Source organism: Talpa occidentalis, unplaced genomic scaffold (assembly GCF_014898055.3).
Source record: "Talpa occidentalis isolate TD23 unplaced genomic scaffold, MPIMG_talOcc4v2.1 talOcc4.12, whole genome shotgun sequence".
NCBI lineage: Eukaryota > Metazoa > Chordata > Mammalia > Eulipotyphla > Talpidae > Talpa > Talpa occidentalis.
In genome coordinates, this window is record NW_023601212.1 from 16,450,479 (window position 1) to 16,469,474 (window position 18,996).

Below are 18,996 nucleotides of genomic sequence, written 5' to 3' on the forward strand. Positions count from 1 at the left end.
TATGCAGTTGTGTGTTTGTGTGTGTGTGTGTGTCTGAGGAGCTCAAGCATGTGTGTGTGTATGGCTGTGTATGTGCATGTATGTGACTGAGTGTCCAGGGACAGGAGGTGGCGGAAGAGAAAAGGCTCCCAGAATCACTGCTGGTGGAAAACAGACTGGAAATAGAGAGAATATCATTATTGTTATGAATATTCTTGATCTCTTCCTAAATGTTCTTCCTGGACATTTTAGAATGGGAACTTTTTTCGCTCCACACCCTGAAAAAGGCAGAACCATCTGTTGATTCATCTGCTCCTCGGTGCATTTACTAAATCTCCATCCTACTCCCTGCGTTGGCGCCGGGCTCCAGGGCGCTGGCCCGCCAGCCCATCCAGCCTCTTCTTTCCAGCATGGTGGAGGGAATAGTGAGCAAGGAATTAAGAAGACTGTGAGGCCTGGCTGGTGGGAGGGCAGGGGAAGGATGAGGTCTGCAGCCCCTTTCTGGCAGGGAGGGGGACAGAGCTGGGGTGGCCAGGCCCAGATCGGGGAGAGCTGCAGGGGAGACTCAATTCTCAGCCCAGCGGGGAGCCCAGGAGAAGCGCTTCCCAGCATGGCCAGGCTGCCAGGTTAGGAGCCAGCCCCTGACACGAGGGTTTGCACAGGCGCACAAATAAAAGAAAATCAGAGGAGATGAAACCATACAAATTTCGGGTAATAGAAAGAGAGGAAAGAGATGTGCGTGTGGCCTGGGTCTCGGCTCAGAAAGGTCGATTCCAAGAAGACGCTGACCAACTTTATATTACTTTTCAGAAAGCCAGTGAGCTGAAAAATAACCCTCACCTTTTTTTATATTATTATTCGTTTCTTCAGAGTTTCTTCTTCACATTGTTTTGTGCGTCTCGGCTGTTCATTTCTCTCCGGCCTGATTTCATTTGGAGATTTGGCCTGCAGCCTGGAGGGGAAGATGGTCCCTCTCTTAAGAATGAATTTATTTATTTCATTCCTCAGCAGCCCCTCCTGGCTCACCCTCTCTGAGTAGGGATGAAGGAGGGATGGGTGAGGGCGGACGGCTTCTCTGGCTCACAGAAGCCTGTGTGATCGTGGGAGGATGTGTGTGTGCATGAGCGTGTGTGTGAATGTGAGTGTGTGTGTGCGAGTGAGTGTGTGCCTGTGAGAGTGTGTGAGAGAGGGTGTGAGGGTTGAGGAAAGAGCATGCATGTATGTGGGGTTGCACGTGTGTGGGCCCATGTGTGGTTGTGGGGAGTCCTAAAGTGTAAGTGTGGGGGCGTGTGCGTGCGAGGGTGGCCCAGAACCCCAGAGGGGCCTGGCAAAGCTGGGTTTTCTGTTTTACTTGAGTCTACAGTGGCAGGGACTGGCTCCTCCACCTTTCACCAAGCTCGGCGAGGCGCAGATGTTGTTTGAACCAGGGAAATGTCAGCCCCCAGGAGGAGCCCGGCTTAAACTTAGAGTGAGCCCCCAGGAAGCGTGGCAGTGTATTCTGGGTATTGTGCTTTGGGTCCATTTGCATTTGCTCTTTCCAGTAACTAAGGACTGGTGGATGGGTGTGAAAAAGGGGGGGATGCCTCCTCAGTGCCCACTGCCCCTCCCAGCTCCCCCTGGTTCCTGGTGAGGCTGGCACCAAAGGGAAGAAACAGTAGCAAAAACAAGCCCCCGACTTCTCCCCCTCTCCCACAGCAACCTACAAGGATTTTCCTAGCCCGGAGAGCCATTCCTAGCCCAAAGAGCCATCTACCAGGCTTCAGATGGGACAGTGCACAGAGAAGATGACCTCTGCTGCGCCCCAGGGTACTGACATCTGAAAACAGGACTGCTTATACCATGGTGCAGGCGGCAACGCCTCTGAGAGCTGCTGGAGCCAGAAGAACATCTTTCTTTTAATCAGGAGCCTGTCCCAACCCCCCAAAGGCAGGGATTCTGCGTGATGCCCACGTCCTTCTCAGGAAGAGCCCAGTGGGAGATGCAAAAGGTACATGACCCCGGAGTCATGGTTCATCAGGACCAGCCCATTCTTTCAGCAGTGAGGCAGAGGAGAAAACTTTGGCTCAGATACACAAAGCTACTTACCCAAGACAGTCGGTGAGCGGAAGGTGTCTGTCTCATCATAGGCAAGTAACACACAGGGCTCACTCCTGGACCAGGCAAGCTGGGAGGAGAGAGAGCCCAAAGTCAGTTAAAAGGAGACATACTTTAAGTTTAGGTGGTAGCAGGCCACAAGCAGAACCAGGCCTGGCCCCAGGGAATTGCTTGGTAAGACGGTGAGTAGGACTCAGGGGTCACTGGTCCCTAAGCTACAAGAGAAGCCAGGAAGCTGCTCTGCAGTGATGGCTTATTGCCATCAATCTACATCCACTGAGTGCAAAAGGAGGCAGTGGGGTGTAATGAGAAGGTTCTGTGTGACCATGTTAAAGTCACTTAAACTCTCAGCATCTGCAAAATGATGATGCAGATGGATGCCTAACTCACAGGGTTGGTGGGAGTCTGAATATGCTGATAGGTGTGGAAAGACTTTACGCCTTGCTTGGCATGGGGCGGTGTTCAGACTGGGTTCATTTCCCTTCTGCTTCGGTGGACCAGGGGAAATTGATGAACCTCCCCATGTGCCTATAGGTGGGCTCAGCTTATTGCTGCACTGCACAGCCCCTGCAGACCCCTGGCCTCTTTCACCATCTCCACCATGGGAAGTTGGGGTGTGGCAACCACGGAAGCAATCCTCTGATCTAAGGCAAGGCCATTGCCTGCCTCCCCCAAGTCTCCACCCCTGTTGTTTTGATTCTACTACATAACTTCCACTCTCTCTTTCCTCTTGGTTCAGAACCAGAACAACTGATCGGCTACTGAGCAAGGTTCTGGTTTGTTCTAAAGAAGATTCTGGCAGGAGGATAGCCGAGGAAACCCACTTCTCCTTAATGAATGAAGCCTCCAACTTGCCAAACAGGAGTTTTCCCTGGGGCACAAATCCCCAACATTGGTGGATCATAATAACTGCCATTTTTAAGCCTTTGCCATTGAAAAGCAATTTTGCAGCATAGCAAGATGATAAGGAGTGTGGGCTTGGATGGCAGAGAACCTGGGCCAGCACCGTGCAGTGGGGCACTGATGCCAGGCCAGAGGGATGCTGTGAAATGAAGTGAGGTAAGAGATGAGCTCGCGTGACCCAGTAGCCTGATTAGCCTAAAATGAACCCACTAGCCCTAGCTGTGTGACCTTGTACAAACTGCTCAAGTCCTCTTGTCTCAGTTTTTTAACTGTAAAGTGAGGTTAATGATAGCATCCTCCGCATAGGGTTAGATGAATCTAAAGTGAGGATTCATGGAGGATTAAGTGAGTTTATATTAATAACATACTTAAAACAGTGCCTGCGACATAGGGGAGTGCAGTGAATCTTAATGGTCGTCATCCTTATGGAATTAGTTACATCACTGCTACCCTTTGAAATCAGGAGGACTGTTAGCCCATCTCAGAGATGAGGAACCTGAGGTCAGAGGGACTAAATTCCTGCCACAAGAGAAGTTTATAACACATTCCTCTGCCCCTGGGCTGCGGCGGCTTTTCCTGGGTGAGAAGGCCAGATGGGTTCTGGCCACCCTGAGTCCCTCAGAACCCAGCCCCTTACACACTCTCCCTCTGCCTTCCAAATGAGCCCCAGCAAGCAGACTTTCCCTGGGGAGACAGGGGTATCTGATCTCTCCCCAGATAAGGGAGCTGCTTGGAAAAAAGGGCCATCAGGCGGGTGTGGGTGGCTCCTGCTCTGATTTCCAGCAGGAAATTTCTGCAGTCCTCTGGTTCTCCGTCCTTTGGCCAGTTTGGAGGCTGTGAAGTCACGACAGTCAAGGTGGGGATGTGTGTGTGTGGAGGGGTGGGCTGGGGAGGGGAAGGTGGGACAGTGGGGCTCTCTCTTCCCAAAGCACCCCCAGCCCTCTGCTGCGCCGAGGGTGGGAATGACACAGTGCCTTTCAAAGGCACCTGCTGACAGGCTTGGGGACCCTTCCCGGAGCCATGAGCACACGCCCCCCAAAACACACGCGTGCACACACACACAGACAGGCGTACACAGAGGAAATGATCAAGCGCAAAGAATCCTCATGTGCTACTTTATATGGCAAATAATTGAGCCGTACCCTTGTGGTCTCCGTGAGGAGTTTCATCCATATTCATGCCTTGTGTTTCCTGTGGAAACGAACACGCCAGACATTCCAGCAAGAAATCTTAAGCACTAATTCAGTCTCTCCGTTCCCCATTCCCGGCTCTGGGGAGAGCAGATTTAGCTGGTGTCTAACCAGCCGGGAGGCAGCGTGCTCTGTGCTGGGGATTGTCCTCCCCTCTCTGTCCGTGCCCCCTTTCTTTGGCTCGGTTGCTGTCTTCCTTTCTCTCTCCTGTCTCCTCTCTCTCCTCCTTCTTCCTCATCACCTCCCACCCTTTTCTGCTCCTTTGCTCTCCCCAGCACGGGTCCCTGCCTTTAAGGCCCCCTTCCCCAAGGCTGCAAAAGTTAATGTCTGCGTAATGTCTGCGCATGGAGTTCACTTTCCTCCTCTAGTTATAATGGGGGGGGGGAGGTGGGTTTGGGGTGCAGGGAAGCTGGGCTGGAGAGTGCGTGTCTATGAATACCAAGCATGTTAATAGGTTAAAGTAAATCTAAAGTAACATTTGAAAGCAGAGAGATGAAAGCAGATCACAGGCCAAAGATCAAACAATCTAGAGCCACTTCTAAGCCTTTTACAGCTGGAGATTATTAGCATTTGAAAGTGAAGAGCATTAGAGGGAGAGAGGGGAAAAAAAGTTGGAAGGAATTTTTGTTGTGGAGATAAAAACTGAAATAAATGACAGTGGAAAGGGAGAACTAGAAAGAGGCTGACTTATTTTAAAAACCACATTGAGACAGTGGTGGGGGAATACCGATGGCTGTATTTTCAGGTTATCAATCAGTACTCAGCTCTGTAGGCCTCCCTGGCCTGCCTCTCCTCGCCCCACCCTCTCCTTTCTAGGGTAGAAAGAGGTTTCCAGTCCTGGTTGGCCTTGCCTTCTTTTTCCTCCAGCTGTGAGACAGAAACCCCTGCTCTGGGAAGGGAGGGTCACCGGGGACAGTGGGACTGGCAGAGGGTGGAGCCAGGCCCTTCCTTGTAGCTGTCAGGGCCCCAGGCCCACAAGCTGTCTAGGTGTGTCTAGTTCATATTTATCACGCTACAATGCTTGAATCAGTGGAGCCCAGGAGATCATCCACCTCTGATTTACTTTCTCTACAATTACAGGCATGCCACTTCCAGCCAACAACTGAGAACCCCTCATCCAGTCCTTATTTTAGTGGAGACGGAGGACCCCAACATCCAGTGCAGTTGACACCGCTAAGTCTGAGACCATATAAACCCCTCCATCCTCTAAATGTTTAATTTAGTCAGTACATATTTTCTGAGAACCTAGTATGAGTTAGGCATCTGCTAGGTGCTGGGAAAACAGCGTTGAACAAAGCAGACAGAATTCCTGTCAGCGGGGCTCTTACCCTCTAGTGGGGGAGAGACAAAGGCTAAACAAACAGACCTGAGGCTCAAGGTGGACGAAGCACCATCATTTATCACTGCTTGCTCCTGAAATCACACTAAAGGGAGATTCAAATCACTGGAAGGCCAACATGAAAAAGAAAGTGGAAGAGATGACAACCATGCAGGAGAAACACCATCAAATTTTTGGAAGGTGGAAAGCAGATGGAAGAGTGACAATTGACTTAGCAGAATGGAGGAGACTCCAATGGCCCTGTCTGCACAGGTATCCTAGAGATAGGAGACATGGTCCCCTGGGGAGGCAGGTAAGGGCTGAGGAATCAGGGACATCAGCATGGCAGAAGGTAGAATGAGACATGGGGGGAACAGGGGCCTTGCTCAGACCTGCAAGTTCCCTCACCCAGAATATGCAATCAGGAATAGGCCCTTCTGCCAAACTAGGGAGGGAGGAGGAAGGTGAAGGTGAAGCCATTCCCTTAAGAAACTGAACCCGAGAGTTCTGGACTCAGGGACGCCATGGGCCATGCATTGATAGTTGAGGGCAAAGTATTGTGCTGAAAAGGAAGATTACGTGAAATTTTGCATACTGAAAAAGGAGAGCCTCAACCTCCTTCCCTAGCTGAGCTTTGATCATGGTAACAACTAGAGTATCACTCAACTCCCATCACTTACCCCCACCCTAGATTTGAAAAGCTGAAAGTCCTAAGGGGTTAGAGGCAATACTGAATTCTGAGTTGTCCTCCAAAAAAAAGTCAGAAGCCTGTCCACTCGCCCTGTGGTAAAATCTTGAGCCAACAGGATACGTCCATGCCAATAGAGCTGCCAATCAGTGTTGTAAACAACTCACACTCTTAAATATGGACAACTGAGGATTCTAGAAAAGCTTTCACCATTAAAACCAGACAAGCAAATAGGAACTTTAAAAAGATGAGAGACACAGAAGAAACAAAGATTGGGAGTAGAAAGTTCAAATATATTTATAATATATTATATATTATCAATATCCTCAGAGAGATAAAAGATATTCAACTAAAACAAAATCATGAGAAGATTATAATGAAGACTGCTAGATTCATTCATACATACACAGATCAGATAGATAGATAGATAGAGTCTGCCAGTATAAAGCCAAAGCACAAGGAAGAGCTCTTGGCTATTTAAAATGATGGTAAAAATTCAATAAAAGATCTGGAAGATAAAATGGAGGAAATTTCCTCAAAAGTGAAACAGAAAGAGATTATGAAAAAGGCAGATAATGGAAAAGAAAATGAGAACATTAAAGAATCAGACCAGAGGTCCTGCAATTGACCACCAAGAATTTCAGAAAGAATCAAAGAAAATGGAGGAGATAATTATCAAAGAAACAGTAGAAGAAAATTTCCCCTAACTGAGAGATGTTGAAGAGTCATTGAAGAGCCAAGGAGCGTAGCCACGGCATTTCAGACACCAGAGATGAGAGACTCCTAAATGCTTCTGGAAAGGGAGCTGCAGGGGAACCACCCTCAGTGAATTAGAGGGCTGTATCCTTGAAAAAAAGTAAGTCATAGACTATTTGATACTATTTGCTCATGTAACAAATAGTAATGATAAGGTTTTCCAGTTCTGGTGAATCATCAAGGAAAAAATTATGAGAAACGCATAGAAAAGAAAGCAGACCCAAAAATGAGGAAAAGAATAAAGCTGTACACGAAAAGAAACATAATCATCATAAAGTGTCATCTGAGGCACAGGCATTTTTTTACTTATTGTTGTATAAAAAGAAAATATTGATTTAATTTTTTAAAGTGTGATATAAGTACATTATGGGAAGGCAAAGCTATGAGCTAAGACTCTTAATAGAAAGTCAGTAGACAAGGTCAGAAATTGTTCTATCAAAACATGGAGGTAAGAAAACAGAGAAGAGCACCAGGTACCTGTCTTGTGTAGGTAGCAGTTGGTATTTACTGAGAAGTTGCCAAAGGGAATTACTGCCCCTGGGGTTATGGTAAACTGCTGATTTCTGCTGGCAGCTTGGTTACATAGTTGTATGCATGGGCTGAACTCATGGGTTGGTACACTTAATATCTGCACATTTCACTGCGTGTACAATTTATCTCAAAAGAAGGTGGGAGAATAGAGCCACAAGCAAATGCAGAACTCAAATGACAGGAAAGTATTTAGAGATGAAGTATACTCATACTGACAACTACTCAGACATGCACTAAAAGATGAACAGAGCAGAGGATGGGAGATATGAAAGTTACCTGATGGAATATAATGAAATGTTAATTGTAGAATCTAGGTGTTTGGGTATATTAGTATTCATTGTAAATTTGACTTTTTAATATATTTGGATTTTTTTGTCATAAAACATTGGGGAAGAGTAGATGCATGAGAATGTCATTTAGATGATGGTATCTAAACACAGGAGAAGCAACTAAGAGTTGAAAGTGGTTGTCTCTGGAGGGTGGAAAGAGATATGATCAGGGTCTGATGTCTTTCTTGAAAAACCTCTTGGCAGTTTTTGCTTTTTGAATTCTGTGCCTATAGTCCTTTGGCTTTTTAGAAAACGGACTTAAGAAAGACAAGGACATATTCATTGATATTTTGAAACCTAAAAAGAATTTGCACAAATACACAGTTTTATAATTTGGGAGGGGCTGCGAGAAACAAGAACATGACATCACAGCAGTGAGAGAAGAGCTGGGTCCCCTCTGGGCTGTGAGTTGGGGGAGGCTCCATGAGTCCCAGGGATGGGGGGTTCCAGACAAATGAAAAAAGTCACAAAGGCCATGGCGGGGACTAGTGGGTCTCGGTCTAAGGGATGAGGAGGGGAATGAGTTTCCAGGCTCCAGGTAGAAAGTCCCCACGACCAGCAGCACCCAAGGCAGAGCAGGCTCACAGCTGCCTGTTGACTGTGACCATGGCCCTTACGTCTGCCGCCAGTTTTGCTCTGTTTATAGTTTGTGCTGTGGAAACCATAGAAGGTTTTCAGGTCTTATCTGTGTGTCCCGGTTAGAAAAGTTGGAGTGCGGCACTGAGACTTTGGTCATGGCACTTGAGGGAGAATGTTCCCAGGGGGAGGAATGCCTAATGCCCCCCATTACACCACCCTGGTCCTCAGGCCTCCAGTGTTCAACCTTAGAGGACTGCAGATGGTTGTTAACAAGGGCGATGGTTGCCTCACACATCTCCACCCACGTTGCAAAGACTTTATCATCTATTGGGGGTGAGGAGGGTGGTTGCTGAGAATTGTGACCACAATCCTTTAGGAAGGGATGACCCCCTATGGGAAGGCAAAGCCCAAGAAAATGCGTCCCCCTGCTCGAACAAGACTGAGGCCTCCATCCCCAGCAGTGCTCCATGGGTCTCCTCTCTCCCCCTGCATAGGAGGAAGCTTGGGGCATGCCAGTCAGAGAGAAAAGGAATCAGAACATGGGAGTCAGGGATCTAGGAGAAATGAGGCTGCGTCACACTAGAAGAGCAGAACTTTCCTTTCTGAATAATGGAGGCAACTGGGCCATTTGAGGCCCTCCTAGAGAGGAGGACAAGTGGGGGCCAACGACCAGCAGGCTGTGTGCCCCTTGGGGAGGGGACTTAGAGGTGCCTGTGTGGGCTGCAGGATTGCTTAGAGAGCCTCCGCAGGAGCCCAGTCAGCAGGAGATGCCCAGAGCCTGGAAGTCTGGCAGCCTGGCATGAGAGACAGCCCTGCACCTCTGGCTGGCAGATGCCCGCCCCCAGTTACAGTGACTGGCACCAAGCAGGGACGCCCACGGCCCTGGCAAAGAGCCGGCAGCTGCCACCTCGGAGGTTTTTATGCTAATCCCACTTGTCAAGCCGTCAGCTCTCAGGGCAGCTGGACTTGACAGGGAAGCAGCTCGGTCCCCTGGGCTTTGCATCCCCTGAGCTTTTCCCAGTCCTCCGAGATGTCCAGCAAGAGCTCAGAGCTGACTCTCCAGGACAGCTGGGTGGGGAGAGAGGGGTGCTGGTGGATGGCTGTGAGTGCAAAGGGGCGAGGGGATGACTTGATCTTCCCAGGACTTCACAAAAAGAAATTCCTCCCCTTTTAAATGCCACCCACTCTAGAGTGGGTGCCCCAAGAAATAGGATGAAGCCACAATTGGGTTTTCCCAGTGAGAAGAGAGCAGAGAATCCACTCCAGGTCATTTACTCAGCCCCAAGGACCTGTCTGGGGAATCTGAGGGGAGGCAACAAGTTGTAGTGGGCAGAGCACAAGGCACAGGGGACAAAGACCTGGGTGCTAGCCTGGGGCTGTCACTCTCACTGTGACTGTGGGCTTGTGGATGTCAGCTCCTCCTCTGCAAGGAGGCAGGTTAGAGGCGCTCACTGGTTTGGCTTATATTCATGGGTTACTGTATTAAACGATTCAAAGATCAATGAATGCAGCCGCTAACTTCAGACAGACTGACCTTCTAGTAGGGAGGGGGGGACAGGACTCGTGTGTGAGGTATCTAGAGGGCCCCATATGAAGCCACACCTCAGGAAACATGCAAGTTCCAGTGGAGCCTGGACACACCAGGGGCCTAACTCAGGCCTGAAGCTTATGAGATTGCTGAGAGTCACTCTACAGATGGTTAGGAGCAGAGGTGCCTGAAGAAGCACCGAACTTGGAGGTCAGAAACCATCCCCAGTGCCCAGGAACCACGGGCTGCCCACAAGCACTCTTCCTGGCTGCTTCCATTTTTCCTTTGGTCAAAGAGGCCCCATGAAGCTTGGGAACAGTTGCTTCGGGATGCAGCGTGCAATCGCAGGCCCTTTCTGGAAGTACCCCTTTCCTGGGCTGCCTGGCTTCTAGGGGCGGAGCCAGCTGGTGTGCCACCAGCACATGGGCCCTCAAGAATGCCCAACAGAACAAATGGTGCTTGCTTACCTCGCACACCATCTCCAGCATCCCCCAGACATGTGTGGAAGGCTCCTGTAATTGGTTTATGGACAGTACTCTCAGCATTGTGTCTGGCCATAAAATATACTCACTTAATAGTCTCCAAGGAACTGCCAAGCCTTCTTGGCTATAACTCCGAGCCCCCAGTCCCTCCCACTTGGTCTGACACCTTGTTTGGTGAATCTGATTTGATTTTGATCTTAAATCTGCCCTAAATGCCTCAGAGAAACGGCCACAGGAAGGGGTGGGTATGGGGGAGAGAAGAATGGTTGTTGAGAATTATGAGCCAGGCCCATTAGGAAGGGATGGCTGCTCAACAGCCCCTTCTAAATCATCACTGAGGAGACTATCACCCCATCCAGAGCAGACCTCCGGCAGCCAGCGGAGGAAGAAGCTGGGAGGGCTGCAGTGTGGGGGCTCTCTCAGCCCCCAGCCCCGCCTGGACTTGCTTCATGCTCAGTGCCCCCAGCATCCTGCCTAGGCCTCCTAGTGGCTACTGTTTTCTGGACACTCCCTTTCTCAGCCTTGCCCAACAGGCACTTCGAGAACTCAGTGTCCACAAGGTAGGTAGTATGTTTTAGGGGAACCCCTTGGTGATAGAGTAAAAAGTCTAAGGATTGAGTCCTTCTGTGAGAGGGTGCTTGGATGCCCTTCTGTGACCTCACCTTTTTCTCTGAGGATGGGGTCACTGAAGAAAAATAGAGAAGTGGGTTTGGTTCCATCTCTCAGTTGACTGGGCTACACCGGCCACTGGCCACTGGCCGAGGGCCCTGGACATGTCTGTTTACAGAGTGCAGAGTATTTTCCTCCTCTAGGAATTCTTATTCATCGCTCTCATAACATCCCCTCCTCTGTGAAATCTCTCCAACCCTCCTTTGATAAACTGGTTCCTCCTGCCTCTCTTTTGTCTTGGCATTTGGATCAAAAGACAGTTTTGTTCAGTAGCTAAGGGTCTGAGCTCAGAAGTCAGAATGTTTAAATTTGAATCTACACTTTACCATGTGCTGTGTGACCTTGTACAGTTACCCAGCCTCCCTGTGCCTCAGTTTCCCAACTAAAAATACAGAAAAATGGGAGTACCTATGTCTTAGGACCATGGCAAGAATTATCTATATAAAGCTCTCAGAACAGAAGCTGGCACACAGTAGGAGCCTAATAAATGTTAGCTGCCATTCTCATTGTTTATTAGTATTCCCTAGGGGGGTGTGGGCAGGTGTGGAGGGGCTCAGGAAATCTGCTGAGTGTTCAGTTTCCACTAGGCCATCCTCTCTATGTGTCCAAGGCTTGGGGATGAATGCAGCTCACTGAGCACAGGGGTCTGGAGGCTGCAAAGAGCCCACGGCTGTGTAATTGTCTGCAGGCCTTCCATTCTGGTTGGGCAGCCACAACCACCACCACACAGAGAACATTCCATGGTCCAGCCAGGCATGAGGAATGCAGAGGCTGGATCCCAAGCCTCTGACTACCAGGAGCTCTGAGGTTAGGAAGAGGGCCTAGACCCAGCCCCCCGCCGCCACCCAAAACATCATAGTAATTTAGGGAGAATTTATGGGCCTGAAGCCCAAAATGTTGCTCTTCTAAGTATAGCACCAAAATTGACTGAATTTATCTAAACTAAAATGCCCAAGATTTAACTCAGAAATAAGATTTCCTAGCTCACATTGGTCCCTGAGTACTAAGCAAAGGATTTTTTAATTTCAGTGGCTAAAGATTTGAAACAGGCACAACGCCATGACTATTTTCTCAGAATCAGATGAGCTTTAACAATTAGCTTCTTTGACCCTGTTAAGGGAAAACTAAAGCTGGGAGAGTTGATATGGTTTTCCTAAGTCTGCTGAGCTTCTCTGCCAAATGTCCCCCTTTATTCTCTGTCATGAATCTCCCATGTCTCTCTCAAATGTCCCCCTTTATTCTCTGTCATGAATCCCCCATGTCTCTCCCAAATGTCTCCCTTTATTCTCTGTCATGAATGCCCCATACCCACCATCGGTAGGGAGGAACAGAGATCATTTTTCTAGTTTTAGGGAACTGAAGGAAAGAGCTGAGACCCAGATTGGTGACATGGCTGAAGCCACACTATAGCTGAACCCCAGAACTGGCATACCAGGGGTTCTGAGCCTCAGACCAAAAGAGGTGCTGTTTCCCTCCCTGCCCAACTCCGGCTGGCCCTGATGTGATGTCAGGAAAGCCCTGAGGATGTGCAGGAAGCCTTGTGGAGCTGAGCATGGTGCAAACACAACTGCTCCTACACAGGATGGTGGGGGGACGCACCCCCACACCACCTGGCAGGGAAGCTGGCCTTCCAAACTGCCCTTTGTCAGCTGCTTCTCTAAGCAGACACACCGCAGCCTGAGAAGGAGCCTTGAGTGCCAGAGAGGCTCCAAGCCGGTATCAAGAGGATTTTCATAAACACAACTGTCTGTGTCTGGGCAGCCATGTGGAAAGTTGCAATATAACCCACTGATGTCATGTGGCAGGGGAAACAAGATTTCCAGAGGCAGTCGCCTGCTCTTTCCAACCTCCACGCCGAGCAGAATCCCAGACAGGCTTCTAAAAGAAAAGGGAGGAAAAAAACCTGTGACAAATTGCAAAACAAAACCCCTATTCTGAGGTCTCCCAGGGAGGGGAGGGGAGAGAGCAAGGCTCTGGAGTCTTCAGGGAGCATGTTGACCTGGGGCTTCTGGGCCGGAGGTGACTCGGGGTCACCTCCAGGGCTGTTCTGTGGTCTCAGGCCAGGACTTTGTGAGGAAAGCTGGGCAACCTGACTGGAGGGGCTACTTGTTATATGCTGGGCTCTCCCCACTATTCAGCACCAGATCCCTGGAGGTGGGAACACCCTACCCTTCTGCTTCCTTTAGGCAAGATTTACTCCCAGGCTTGCCCTTGGCTTTCCTGGTCTTTCAGGTCTCCAGACGGTAGACTTCCACCATCCACTCCACCACCAATTCCAGGCTCAACTCTATAGTCTAACTCGAATTCATCCTGCTGTAGTTTAAACACAGCTCTGGTCTCCACTCAGGCAAGGGCCACAGAAAAGGGGAGTGGCAGTGAGGGCTGGGGTGTCCCTTACTCTGCTGGCACCTCACAGAATATCACCTTACTCCTCTCCTGTCACCCCAGGTGGCAGACCTTCACAGGGTCATGTAACTTGTCTGGGTTGCAGTTTTCTCATTTCTTAAATGAGGGTGAGAGTTCAGATTTCTTTTAGCTCATTTAGCTTTTTAAAAAAAAAAGATTTATTGATTTATTTATACAAGCTCTGGGTACAGTCAGAAACGCAGGAAGGTGAGAGAATTCACTAGAGCCAGAGAGGGGAAGAGAGCAGGCAGAAGGACCGAAGTACACTGCTGAGGGGAGCAGCGGGCGGCAGGAGAGGTCTGTGCGCCATGTGGGACCCTCTCCAGTGGCCGGGGAGCAGCCGGGGATCGAACCAGCGCTGCAGAGGCTGTGGGCAGCTTCACAGCCCAGTGCTCAACCGCTGCGCCACCAGGGGAGGCCCTCACTTAGCTATTTACACATAAGGAGTATCAGGGTAGTATATATTATAGACAGGATTTTTCCTCGGCCCTATTAATACTGGGATTTTTTTTTTCAAACTATAAAAGTAATCACTCTAATTGCCAAAAACTTGAAAACTAAGAGTGAGCATTTAAAAAATATATCTGTGTGCCAAGTGCAACCCAGACATAATCTCTATTAACTGTTGGAATATTTTATTTTGGTCTTTGCCTATCCATATATCTAAGAATATATATGTTATACTATAATAATCTTCTACAGTTTGTACTTTAATCACTTCAGGATGCAGCGTAAACCATTTTCTGATATTGATATTTTTCTACAACATGGCATTTTCTTAGGCTTGTGCTTTTGTTACCACTATTAATAGCCTGGCAAAATGTAAATGAAGAAATAAGAATGGCCAATAAACATATGGAAAACATTCTGTCTCAGTAATAATCAAAGAAAGGAATGAGATGTTATTTTTACATATCGGATGACCAAGATTTTTTTTTTTTAAAGCTGACAAAACCCAGTTGGTTACCTGGATGAAGACAAGGGTAATCTTTCACATGGCTGGAAAGGTGAGAATTTATCTTTCCAGAAGGCAATTTTACATATCAAAAAATAAAGATGTGTTTGAGAATTCACTTATTTCTAGGAACTGACCCTAGGAGAATAATCACCTAAGTATGAAAAGGACTGAGCACAAGGGTGTTTGTTGAAGCATTACACATAATAGCAGAATCTTGGTGACAACTTAAATATCAATCGATTGTGAAATGGCTAAGACAGGGATGAGATACAGAGCAGCAAAATAGTATGCAGTCATTAAAAATGATAACACAGCTCTATATTTATTGACTGGGAAAGATATCTTTGACATTTTGTGGAATGAAAAAAAAAAATCAGAAAGCACAATGGCATGCCAAGTCTGACCTCATTGGTGTAAAGTCATGTGCACTAATCTGTGTGTGCAACTAAATGCCTGTAGCATTGCTGGCTTCATAGACAAGGGGCTTAAAGGTTGCAATGTGGTAGTAACAAAGGTGGGGGTGGGGGGTGGGGGCAAAAATTAGGGACTCACTTTGAAGATGCACTTGCTAAGCAACCAGGCTTCTGTGTTGTTGTTTTTCGTAGATTTGTGCATCCACTTGGGAAGCTGGGGAAGGATACTGGTGGAGATTATGAGCACCTCCATTTGCCGACAGGTGTTGGCCAAAATGTTCTTAGTGATTATCTCCTGGAGGTGAGATTTTGGATGTTTTGATTTCTTCTTTGAATTTTTAGTACTATTTAAATATTTTACAAAAATATTTTGTAATGTTTGCTGTTAGGGTAAGTTCACAAGTGCTGGTTTATTTATTTTTCTAAAATCCTGGCAGTCTGGATTTCTGAGTCCTCACTGTCAGTGTCTACAACTGATTAGCTTTCTTGCTTTGCTGTTCCCTTTCCTCCAAGATGTGCCAAGTTTGGGGTGTCTTCCAGTGGGAAGCTCCACATGCAGACCACCTGCATGCACTCCCCAGCCTGCCCCCCCACACACACACCCCCACACCAGCTGGGTATTCCAACACTCCTGACGGGGCTGACCAGGGCACTTCCAAGAGTTGATCTCTGTCGTCTCCCTGTCCTCTGCCAACCTCTGCCCAGGTTTGCTCCCTGGTTCTGATTCTACCACTGGGCTCTCATCAGACATGGAAATCCCTGCCACCAACTCTACCCCAACCCTCAGCTCTGTTTATCCTGATAATACCCAGCCTGGCTTCTGACCTTGCTCCTTCTTCCATCTCTGACTCTTTAGTTCTCTCGCAGTTTTCAAGTCACCCACCTACACCAAGGGTAACAGCTCTATCCTACTTGATCCACAGGATAATGACACCTGCTGGCAATACATGTGCCCAGCCTTCAGGCCGGGTCTGGTGGACACAGAACTTGTGAGTAAAGGCCCTAACTTGTAAGGGAACTTGGTGTTTCAGAGGTGACGGAGAGAAAACTGCTATGATGGTAGATGACACTGAAGGTTCTTATTGCCAGTCACTGGCCTAATGTTTTAATTCATTTAATCTAGATATTAACTCATTTAACTTTTACACTCACCTATGCAGTAAGTGCTATTATTATACCCATTTGAAAGAAGAAGAACCCAAGGCATAGAGACAGCCTCTCCTGGGTCACAGAGACTTGAGTGGCAGATCAGGGATTTGAACCCAGGGAATGTGGCTTCAAAGGCCTCAGTCTTAAACACCACACTCCATGAAAATAACACAGCACCTGCTGAGCAAGGGAAAGACATTCACAGAAAGAGGTTCCAGGGCTCAGGGAAAGTGAGTCACAAATTATTCTGGCTCTCAGATTCTTGGCTTGCATAAGACCTAGACAGCTTCCTCTCCGCTGCTCACCTAACCAAATTTCTGCTTTTATCTCTGCCCTGGTGTGACACCTTATCTGTGACAAACTCAGCATCCATTCTGAGTGACCGACATTGGCTGGGCTGGCCTCCAGACCAATCTGAGCTGGGCTGACAGTGCCAGACCCTGTCCATGTCACACATCCAACAGACCAAGTGCCCTATCCTCAGCCCAGTGCACAGAAACACTGGCCCCCCACTTGGGTGTGGGTGCCCTCCCAACACTCCACAAGCTCTCTGATTGGAGAAACTAACAATAGTCATTCCCCCTACAGTGTTTCTGCTTTCCTAGCCTGGTACAGAAACATGGTAGGCCAACTTTTCTTCAATAGAGGTGTTGTAGAAAAGCTATTTTAAATTAAATGTTTGTCAACTGGATCCCAATAGAACATACCAGAATGTTCAGCTCATGATACAACAGCATCGACTAGCATTGAGCGCTGACTAAGGTATTTTACTCAGCAATATCTATTTAATTCTTTCAGCACTTCGTAAGGTGGGTATCATCTTCATTACTCCATATAAACCAGTGAAGAAATGAAACCCAGAGAGGTTAACTGACCTGCCCAAGGTCACACAGCTCCCAGTGGCTCAGCCTAAACCATCACTCTGCTCTGTTGTCCCAAGGAGTGCTCAGTGACTTCTTAGACAGAGTCTCTTGGGGGTGCATATTTTCTAAGTTCTAATTCATGTTTTATCAAAGGACAGACTTTACTTTCTTGGTTCAATCCTCAGCCCCCCGCCTGATGTGAGGGGAAGCCTAAGAGCCGAGCTGGACAGTAGAGGGCAGAGATAATGGAAGGTTGTCCCCACGGCCCCCAGAAGGGGAGGCTCCAGAGCTGACCCACCTCTACCCTAGTTTTGTGCATGCACACTCACGGGCACAATCACATGCACACAGACGTGACAACTTCCCGGTCCAGCCTGGGGCTGTTGGCTTTAGCCAGGCAGTCACCAGCGCACATGGGCTGAGCCACCAGGAGCTGGGGCGACTGAGAGCAGGGGAGCTGAATAAAAGCAGCTAATACTATATCTATGATATGCAGCTTTGGTTGTAATAAACACTGCAGCTGAATATTCCCACGGGGACTTCCTAATGGAGGAGATGGATACACTCCAGAGCAACCCCAGGGGTTTTACACGCAGCTCTGACTAAACTCCCTATAAAATCAATCCCGCCTTTTCACCAGCTGTGACACGGTGTTCTAATATTAATCCACTCTCCTTGTCAGTCAGTTCCCCCAACAAAGGCTTTAATGATCTTTAACCAGGCATAATAAACAAGGCACATTCAAGCAGAGAGTGTCCAGACCTGGGGGCCCTGCCCCTCACACAAATGTGCTGCGAGGCTCAAGGGGACCAAGTGACCCTCTCAGCCTTCGGAGCCCCGGCCCTCTCCCTGCATGCTGGGCTTGGGGGGAGGGGCACCCTCATGGGGCGGCAGGTCAGCAAGCTCGAGCAGGCCAGGAAGGGTGCCCTCTCCATGGTCTGACGGCTCATTGCAGAGCCCCCCGGATGCTGACTTTCCAGAAAGCACAGCTTTTGCAGCTGCTGCAGTCCTTCCCCTAACTTTTCATCTCAGGCCTCTCCTCTATGCTGCCGATGGCCTGGCCTGGAGGATCCTAGCAGCCAGGAGCAAGAAGGAGAGCAACCTGGGATTTGTCCTGTCCATGCCTGGTCCGCCCAGCACCCTCGGACCAGCTGCATTCTTCTCTCAGTCTCTCTATTCTCTCTCTCTTCCCCTGTTCCCACCCCTGGGTCTTCCATGCCCCTGGCAGCCCCAAGAGGGGTGGACCTGGACCACAAGAGACTGGCAGGGGCCTAAAGACTGGAGGGGGAGGGGAGAGAAGTGCAGGAAGGAGATGGCAGGCTGGTGGGTGCAGGGCCAAGGTGTGGGCCCCAGCCATGGGGTGAGACGAGGCCTAGTCCTGCTTCCCAGTCCACCCGAGTCTTGAAGGCTTCGTCGTGTTCATCCAAGCCAAGCAGGGGCCCTGCACTGGCTCTGGGGCGGTTCCAAGGGCTTCTCTCACACACACGTGCTTCTTCAGGAAGCAGCAGTGGAAGACGCCTGGCAGCTTAGGCCAGAGCCTCCCAGCAAATTCCTTCAGGCGGCAGCAAGTCAGGGCCTGGAGTTTGGCCTCTGACTTCAGAAAATAACCCAAACCGGCCTGAGATGTTTAATGCGGACTTGCTGGGCCGGGAGGGGCAGCGAGCGGGCCCGGGTGCCTCCCAGAGATGTCCCATTTCCCCAGTCCTGAGGGCCCTAGAGAGCAGCCGGAAGCTGTGGGGCCAGAGAATGTTGCACTAGAACATTCTTTTTCACAATACAAACAAACATACTTAATAATAAAAGGGACTCCTGAAGAATGCAAAACCTGTAATTTAAAGGGATGTATGTAGGCACTGCCATGTTCACCACAGCACGACTTACAACAGCTCAGTTACAGAAACACGCCATGTGGCTGAGGAAGATGTGCGCATGTCCACGGTGGACTGCTACTCAGCCATTATAAGGATGAGCCTCTAACAGTTCATGCCAACAGCAGCTCGTATTTACTCAGTCAGGCCCTCCGCTAAATGCTTCACATCGAGTATCCTACTGAAACTGCTAACAAGACTATGAGGTGGGGGCTATGGTTATTACCATCTGGCAGAGGACAATGCTGAGCCCCAGCTGAGGCACACACCCTGCTCTTCTCCCCCTTCCAGAG

The 18,996-nt window shown here is 48.9% G+C and overlaps 1 protein-coding gene across 1 annotated transcript in view; it reads right to left on the bottom strand.

The window, feature by feature from the left end:
• Window positions 1-18,996, bottom strand: part of BUD13 (BUD13 homolog) — a 564,524-nt gene that overhangs the window by 86,350 nt on the left and 459,178 nt on the right. Inside the window, exons 12-13 of the transcript XR_008551042.1 lie at window positions 2,065-2,143; window positions 820-931 (exon numbers count right to left, since the gene is read on the bottom strand). The gene's annotated coding sequence lies outside the window, so the exon portion shown is untranslated. The remainder of the gene's footprint in view (window positions 1-819; window positions 932-2,064; window positions 2,144-18,996) is intronic.